Source organism: Priapulus caudatus, unplaced genomic scaffold, assembly GCF_000485595.1.
Source record: "Priapulus caudatus unplaced genomic scaffold, Priapulus_caudatus-5.0.1 Scaffold132, whole genome shotgun sequence".
Classification (NCBI taxonomy): Eukaryota; Metazoa; Priapulida; class Priapulimorpha; order Priapulimorphida; family Priapulidae; genus Priapulus; species Priapulus caudatus.
The window spans coordinates 42,808-50,896 of NW_014577193.1; the positions used below are offsets into that span (position 1 = coordinate 42,808).

General features: G+C 43.1%; 1 long non-coding RNA gene across 1 annotated transcript in view; it reads right to left on the minus strand.

Moving 5' to 3' along the window:
* Positions 1–7,657, minus strand: part of LOC106805898 — a 10,782-nt gene extending 3,125 nt beyond the window's left edge. The window contains exons 1-2 of the long non-coding RNA XR_001393479.1: positions 7,370–7,657; positions 7,021–7,163 (exon numbers count right to left, since the gene is read on the minus strand). This is a non-coding gene — a long non-coding RNA (uncharacterized LOC106805898). The remainder of the gene's footprint in view (positions 1–7,020; positions 7,164–7,369) is intronic.
* Positions 7,658–8,089: the final 432 nt, after the last annotated feature.

The following is an 8,089-nucleotide window of genomic DNA, read 5'->3' on the forward strand; positions in this document are numbered from 1 at the left end:
AGAGAGAGAAAGAGAGAGAGAGAGAAAGAGAGAGAGAGAGAAAGAGAGAGAGAGAGAGAGAGATCAGCCTAAAAATTTAAGGAGATTGCTATTGACTGAACGTATTTAGAATACAGAAAGAAAGAAAGAGAAGAGTAGAAACAAGATGGGGGAGGGCACCTGGTTTTATACTTTTGGGTCACAAAGCTTGACCTTTGATGTTGATATTACAGTACAATCTATTATTAAATTTTTCAAGTGTGAGATTTTGGAATGCAATATTTTTTTCAACATTATATATAAATTCTATTTCTCTTTTCATATCTAGCAAAAATGGTATAGTGTTTCGACACCTGCATCTATAGATATGAAATTTTATAACTATAATTAAAAAATTTATTATTTCTTGGTTTTTCTCCAAGCTGCCGAATATACATTTCTTTTTTGTTAGGTTTATTCTAATACCTGTATTATCAATGATCCATGATTGGATTTGTTGCCAAATATTGGTTACTATTGTACAGTCATGAAAGAGATGTAATAAAGATTCTTTTTCTTGTTGACAGAAAGTACATTTGTCAGAATCAGTTATTTTTATTTGGTGTAGAAAGGTGTTTGTAGCTAAAATTCTATGATTTAAACGGTATTGGAACCATCTATATTTGGAGTCTATAGTACTTTTAAAGGGAACCATTTGTATTATTTTCCATTCACTGGCTGAAAAGTTTTCACTTAAATCTCGCTCCCATTTTGTCATCCATCTGTATTTTTCTGCACCTAGTTTTGAGGCTATCAATATGTTATAAAAAGATTTGCATCCCTTTTTGTTCTTTAAGACCCATGCTAACTGAGTGGGTATTATAGGTTGAACCAGTTTATTTAAATTTGTTAAAATAATTCCTTTTTTTCTAGCAAATGTTTTAATACTTTTTATTACTCCCAAGTAATTTAAGTAGCTTGTTTCCATATTATATTTCATTTTCAGTTGATCATACTCATAAAATTGACCATTTTCCTCTATTAGATCATTGATAAACAGGATTCCTGATTTAATCCAGCCAGTATATTCCAGATATATCCAGATATATCCAGATCAGGAGTAGATTATAGGGAAGGAGTGTGACATCAATAAACAAGGGAAATTCGTCATTTACTAGCCTTAAAATATCTACGATTTACTACGCGTAACTCATCCAACTTGAGCTCAAATCGTACACAGTACATTCGCCTAGCATCGTGCGAAATCGTTTCCTCGTATACACAAGCAATCCGGAGATACAGACTAAAACGTCTAAATGCCCGGCAGTTTTTAATTTTCGGTGATTTCTCAAGTAAACAGGAGGTTAGGTTTAGGGTTAGGGTGCCGGCTGCCGGGCATATAGCCACAGCGTACAATATAATCAGTGTGGTACAAATTATCAGTAGTAACATTGTATTCCTGTTGATTCATTCATTCATTCAACACCCGGGTGATACTCCATTAGGAGTGTTCCCAACTTTAATGTCATTAATGGTCATAATAACATATATATATATATATATATATATAATATAATATAATAAAGAAAACAGCATAGTGGAGCAAAGATGTGTTATAAGAAAAGCAGTAATTCTCACCGATTACGAATCTATTTGCGATCGTTATACCTTATCAGGAGTGTATCAAATACACTCCTGACCTTATTACATGTAACGAGACGTAGTAGTACGAGAGTATTTACATGTGCAGTGAAGAAATATTATTTTACGACAACAGTAAACAAGACCCTAGCTGCTGTCAGGAATTGCCAGCACTATTTACTGACAGAACCAGCCACCGCCATATACAACGGACACCGGACCATTAATGCAGGGTTTCTTCTGCATAGGAGGCACTGCGGCGCACCGCCGTTGTCAAATTTAACAACGCCGTTGTGAAAATGTTCCTGTATATACCCGCCGTTGTCAAAATATTGTCAATCTAAAAATAAATAGATCACCACGTGCTTCTGACTATATACATGGAAAATCGTAATGAATTTCACAGCAACGTTTCTTTTTGCGTGCCGGCACACTCTTGTGGCATTCCCGATTGCAGCTTTTTCTGCGATTCCGGGAAGGTTTTGCTGTTGCTCCCTCATACCAGCGGTGCCCACTCCTACATATACAGCAATAAGCATGCCCACGTGACTAACAATCAGTGCATTTGCCCCCCCCCTTACTTCAATCAATGCTGCCCCAGCCAGCAAGCACGAGCCACGATGTGCACAGCCATGGACGTGGGTAACAGGGGTGTCGCTTTTTGTTACGGATTGCTTTTTTTTCGGTTTTTAGCTCACCTGGCGTAGTCAAGAAGGGGGGATCATAAAAAGGACTCGGGATGACCAATGTGGTGGTCAAGGGTCAAAGGTCAAGATGTGTCAACAGAGGGGGAATATTTCCCCCTTAACTTAAAGGGACAGTATAGCCTCTAGGATTTTACTGCATACAACTGTACTTGCTGTATAAAAAATCGTCTATACCCACATGTATTTGTCACCAGATACTTAATTAATTATTTACACATCAACGCTACGAAATTTGAACGGCGCCATGTGCATAGTCGAAAGGCTTCTGGAAGCGCCAGAACTGCTCAATTGACCGATCAGAGGCCGATGTGACAGAACCGTTAAAGTGATATTGACAGAGCAGCGAATTCGTTCAAAAGGCGCCACCAGGTGGCGCGAAGCGCGCTTCGCGCGGATCCGGGCTGCAGACTGTCCAGAGACTAGTTCAATAGCAACAGAGATAGAAAGTTCCCCTAGCAACAGGTACAAAGTTTTCCCCAACGACACAGACAAGCGCGGGGGAGGGAGTACCATAGCTACCCGATGTGGGAGGTAAGGGAGTTGCGCCACCATGTACACGCGCGAGGCGAGGGAGTTGCACCGGCCGAGCACGTGGCGGACAGGGGGGGTGCGACGCTCGGACATATATTGGACCAAGGGAGTTGCATCACCCGTGCACGTGTTAAGCGAGGTGGTGACAACGATCAGGTACCTGAGGCACGTAAGAGAGAGGCACTGCCAGGATCCTACGTCACCGCAGGGTCCTATATAAGCAGCCAAAATCTAACGGTAAAATCAGTCGGTCTTCGGACGGCCACGAACGAACGAACGAACGAACGAACGAACGAGCGAACGAACGAACGAACGAACGAACGAGCGAACGAACGAACGAACGAACGAACGAACGAGCGAGCGAACGAACGAACGAAGGAACAAACGAACGAGCAAACGAGCGAACGAACGAACGAACGGACGAACGAACGAACGAACGAACGGACGCTCGAGGGAGCGTACACACACCGTCGGAAGGAAAGCCACCCACGAGCAGGACGACGCCCGAGAAGGTATATCTTATACTAAGGGAGGAGGGCGGAGCTATAGCCTACCCCGGACAGGGAGACACACGGCCTAACCACGAACTCGCGCCGAGCCGCGGAGCACACGACGGGGAGAGACAGACGAGGAGCGGCGCCGGGGGCTACAATATTAACCCGTAGAATAGCTAAGAGTTAAGTTAAACGTAATAACCTAACGAGGTAACGTAAACGCGATACGAGTAATATATATATATATATATATACGCTATATTTGAGATACGTGCGGGCAACGTTATTCATGTTATTCGTATAAGATAAATAAAACCATCCGTTGTATAAAGACGATATAAAGACTTGCGTTCATTTCACTCTGGGGTTTTCTTGCTACTGCATCACCGTCCTGCCTTCACGGTAGGAGCGGAAAATGATCCCGACACAAATAAACTACACGTGCTAACCACAGCACGTGTGAAAGTCCAGTGTGGCCATCCCTAGGGCCACTACACTATCACCGTCCTGGACATTATCTCTATCCTTGAACCCTGGTCCGGCTAGTCCAACGTGTGCTTCGGACCGCGCTAAACATTGTTTAGCAAGAATTTAAACATTGGCAAGTGTGCAATTATACGCTAAACATGGCGGACGGACAGCGATCAATCTCCGATGTGAATGCGATGGACTACAAAGAGTTTATTCGCGTGTTCGGGAACTGTGTAGAGTGTGTAGAACGCGGTGCGTACATAACAGCTGCTATATACGAGAACAGGCCTTACAGAAGCGCAGCACACCTACACGCTGCCTTCTGCCAGTTCTTAGACGGTCAGCCCGATCCACGTAAGTATGTACCAATCTATATAGACATAGGACTTCGTGAGTCTTGTAACAGTGAGATAATACTTACTTATGAGATACGTAGACAGTCAGCCCAATGTAGGTAAGTACTAATTTATACAGGTATAGTTATTGTGAGATTTTTAGACAGTCAGCCTAATGTACGTAAGTATGCATTAATTTATGTAGGCATAGTTGGTGAAATATTTAAACAGCCAGCCCAACGCGCGCAAGTATGTATTAATATATATATATATATATGATATATATATATATGAGAATTATTTACTCCTGATATATATTCATGTATGCATGCATATATATATATATAATATATATATTTATTTATTTATATGTGTGTGTGTGTGTGTGTGTGTGTGTGTGTGTGTGTGTGTGTGTGTGTGTGTGTGTGTGTATATGTATATATAAAGCCCCATAATTTATTTCTCAGATAAGAGGAGAGTGCTGCGATGCGTTTCTGATCTTGTGGGATCGCTGGCCGAGGCAAGAGATTTGAATAAGGAAGCTATTCACGAACAGCAAAGTGCGGGACTGCTGACTCTCACATCCAAAGAGCGACAACGCCTGCGCACCGCCAACGATGCGTACAAACACAAGTTTGACTTCCCCTTCGTGGTCTGCGCGATGGAGAACAAGAAGGAAGTCATAATGACCGAAATCGAACGAAGATTGTCGAACGAACCCGAGCAGGAGTTGTCGACTGGCATCGACGAAGTGAAGAAAATTTGCTACTACAGAATTTTAAATATTGTACCGAACAAATATATCGATCAAACCCGTAAATCTAACATGTAAGTAGGTATGCAGAAAAATTGTTAGAAACTGTACCACTGCAATCATGCATTTTCTGCATGTTATAGACCTACCTGTAGTTGTAGCGTCCGGTATATCTCTCTAGACAAGTTCTATGTCTAGATTTATTAGCTAACATCGTACCATAATAATTGTATTGTAATAATTGTATATGAATTTATAATAATTGGTTATTGCTGGCCATGGTTAATCAGCCACCTTGCTTTCTGCTGTATCGTCCACTTAGCATCGAACCTGCGATTGCAGCGACCTCTCTAGGCAGGTAACTTTAGATACTAGAGCAACACCGTACAGCATTCGAGAGACGCTGCTCTGAATAATTGTCATGGTTATTTAATTTTTTTCTGCTCTGCGGTGACATCCGCTTACTAGGTTTCTAACTCGTGTAACTATTGTAAAACAAAAGAGCAGCGATATCAGCATAGATTAATGCGGAACTTGCGATAGAGAAAATCGTGAGTCTTTTGTTTTACTCATCTCTGATGGAGGAATCCAACATTAGCGTGTTTATTTGTGCTTTTTACTTGCTAGCTGAATTATACCTGATTTGCCGGGGCTGGTCTAAACAGTGCATATAACAGCAATCTAATAAAAATGCGGGAAAGTTACTACTATATACCACTACTATACTCAACGGACACATCCGAGATAGAGTTCACAACATTTGCCATGCCATGAATATTTGTCCATCATCAGTGTTTGCATGTTCGCTATGTCATGCTGGTTATCCCTTGCAATGCAGTCAATGTAGTTCAGTGGCCGTCTTCCTCTGGTTGGGCAAGGCAGTCTCAAGCAGATCTCATCAGATATGATTTGGTCTTTGGCACGAAAACATTGACCAGAAAATTTTCTGGAAAATTAGAAACAACCATTAGGATTGCAATATGCTATCTTGTTATAATTCTATCTATTTATAAGCCTTATATTTTTACACGCCCTCACATTCATTTTGTTTTTTTAAATACATTCACGCGAACATTCACGCAAAACGTTTATTCCCTTGCCGTTGGTCGGCGCTAGTGTCGCGTGCTTGCCATGTGCGTGTATCGCCCTATGTTTATTCATACATGCTCGCTCTGCTACCCATCCTATATAAATAGATGTAGAACTTTTATATAGGATAGAATAGGGGGTTCTATGGTTTTAATGTGCTACCCAGCCAATAAGTTTGATTGGCAAGGTTTTCATAAATAGGGGGAACACACATCGCTTAGCGGGGAAATATGCCATCACCGTCGCTGCTGTATGAAATACAATCATCATAGGGAATTGGGCCCCGGACGTCGGTCGCCGTTGACTGCTAAGATAATTTTCTTCAGCCGTTTTCATAAGATCGAAGTGGAGCCGGGCGAGCTGCCAGCACGTGTGCATAATAAAATCCGATCTATAATATTCACTTTTCTCGTAGCATTACGTTTTGGATTCCGCGTTATGCCTATAGCCTTTCTATTCGCTCAGCAACTGTGGTTCGTCCTGCAAGAGTTTAGATCCACTGCATGCTGTTGAGTAGAAAAGGGCTTCGCGGATAGAGCTGGCTAGTGAAGATAAATATAACCTGCTGTTATATCTGTTAATATCTGTTATTGTCTTACGGACGATTATGTGTGCGTCCACATACACACGCGCGAACACCCGCACACGCACACACAAACACACACGCTCGTTCGCGCACGCACGTCCATACCTACGCACACACGCAAGCACTCACACGCACACGCGCATCACACAAGCATACGCACGCACGCCCGTCTATACATACGCACACACGCGCGCGCACATGCATGCATACCAAACATTCACATGCACGCACATGCGCGCAGGTACGCATACTCACACTCACACTCACACGCACACTCACACGCACACTCACACTCACACTCACACGCACACTCACACGCACACTCACACTCACACGCACACGCACACTCACACGCACACTCACACTCACACGCACACTCACACTCACACTTATTATATAATAGTTATGAGCTAATCGATACATGATAATGTATTGGCTAATACGCGCGTCCTACCTTGTTAGCAGTTTGCTCTGCAGTAGCACATCACAGGATGTCTTCTTCGTTGTCAGTGTGGTCGAGGAGAAGGCTGGACACCGCATCCACCATCATCAGCATCAGTATTCTTCTTAGGCTCCTTCCGTCGGTTGTCATGGCGACTGATACACAACGTGGTATTCGGTCTAGCAATGAGTGTGTGTACGTGTACGTGTGTGTGTGTACGTGTGCGTGTGCGTGTGTGTGGGTGTGTGTGCGTGCGTGTGCGCGCCCCCGTGTGCGTGCGTAGACGTTATAAATAACCAGAAGTTCAGAACCCGCAACACAGTGACTCATTTATTTCACTTCGATGACAAATATTCCTTACCTTCTCATTGCCAGTAGTGAACATATTTCTGCGTACGATGGCGCTGCTAGATCATTCCTGGCCAAAACACTCCGACAGTTAACAAACTTACATAAGGATCGTATCATGGGTATACATCGACATACATTTGGCCACGTTGTTTGCCTTCGCTAACACTCATTAATAGGTTGTTTTAGACGTACCGTCAGCAGAAAATTGTACGTAGTCGCAATATAATACAGAATGCCATGGCATGCCAAACAGAGAGCAATAATAGACTGAAAATGCAATATAACACCTAAATGCCAGTTCGTGTATCTACAAATATACCGCACGCTCGCTGGGTGGCGATAGTAGTTTGTGCGCTCACCATACAAACTTATTTACAAATGATATGTGCGCGCGTGCGTACCTGAGTATGTGCGTGCGTGCGTGCATACATGAGTATGTACACACACACACACACACACACACACACACACACATGCGCGTGCGCGTGTGCGTGCGTGCGTGTGCGCGTGCGCATACGTGTGCGTGCGTGCATGCGTGCGGGCGTGTGCGCGTGCGCGTGCGCGTGCGCGTGCGTGTACATATATATAGCGTATGTCAGACTTTCCGCTATGATAATCGCTCGCAGTCGATTTTACTGTGTATTCGTTTGTCTTCTGCGCCACTACTACCTACACAATGCCTGCGGACAATACCACCAATCACCGACATCTTCCAATAGTTTCTCCGTTA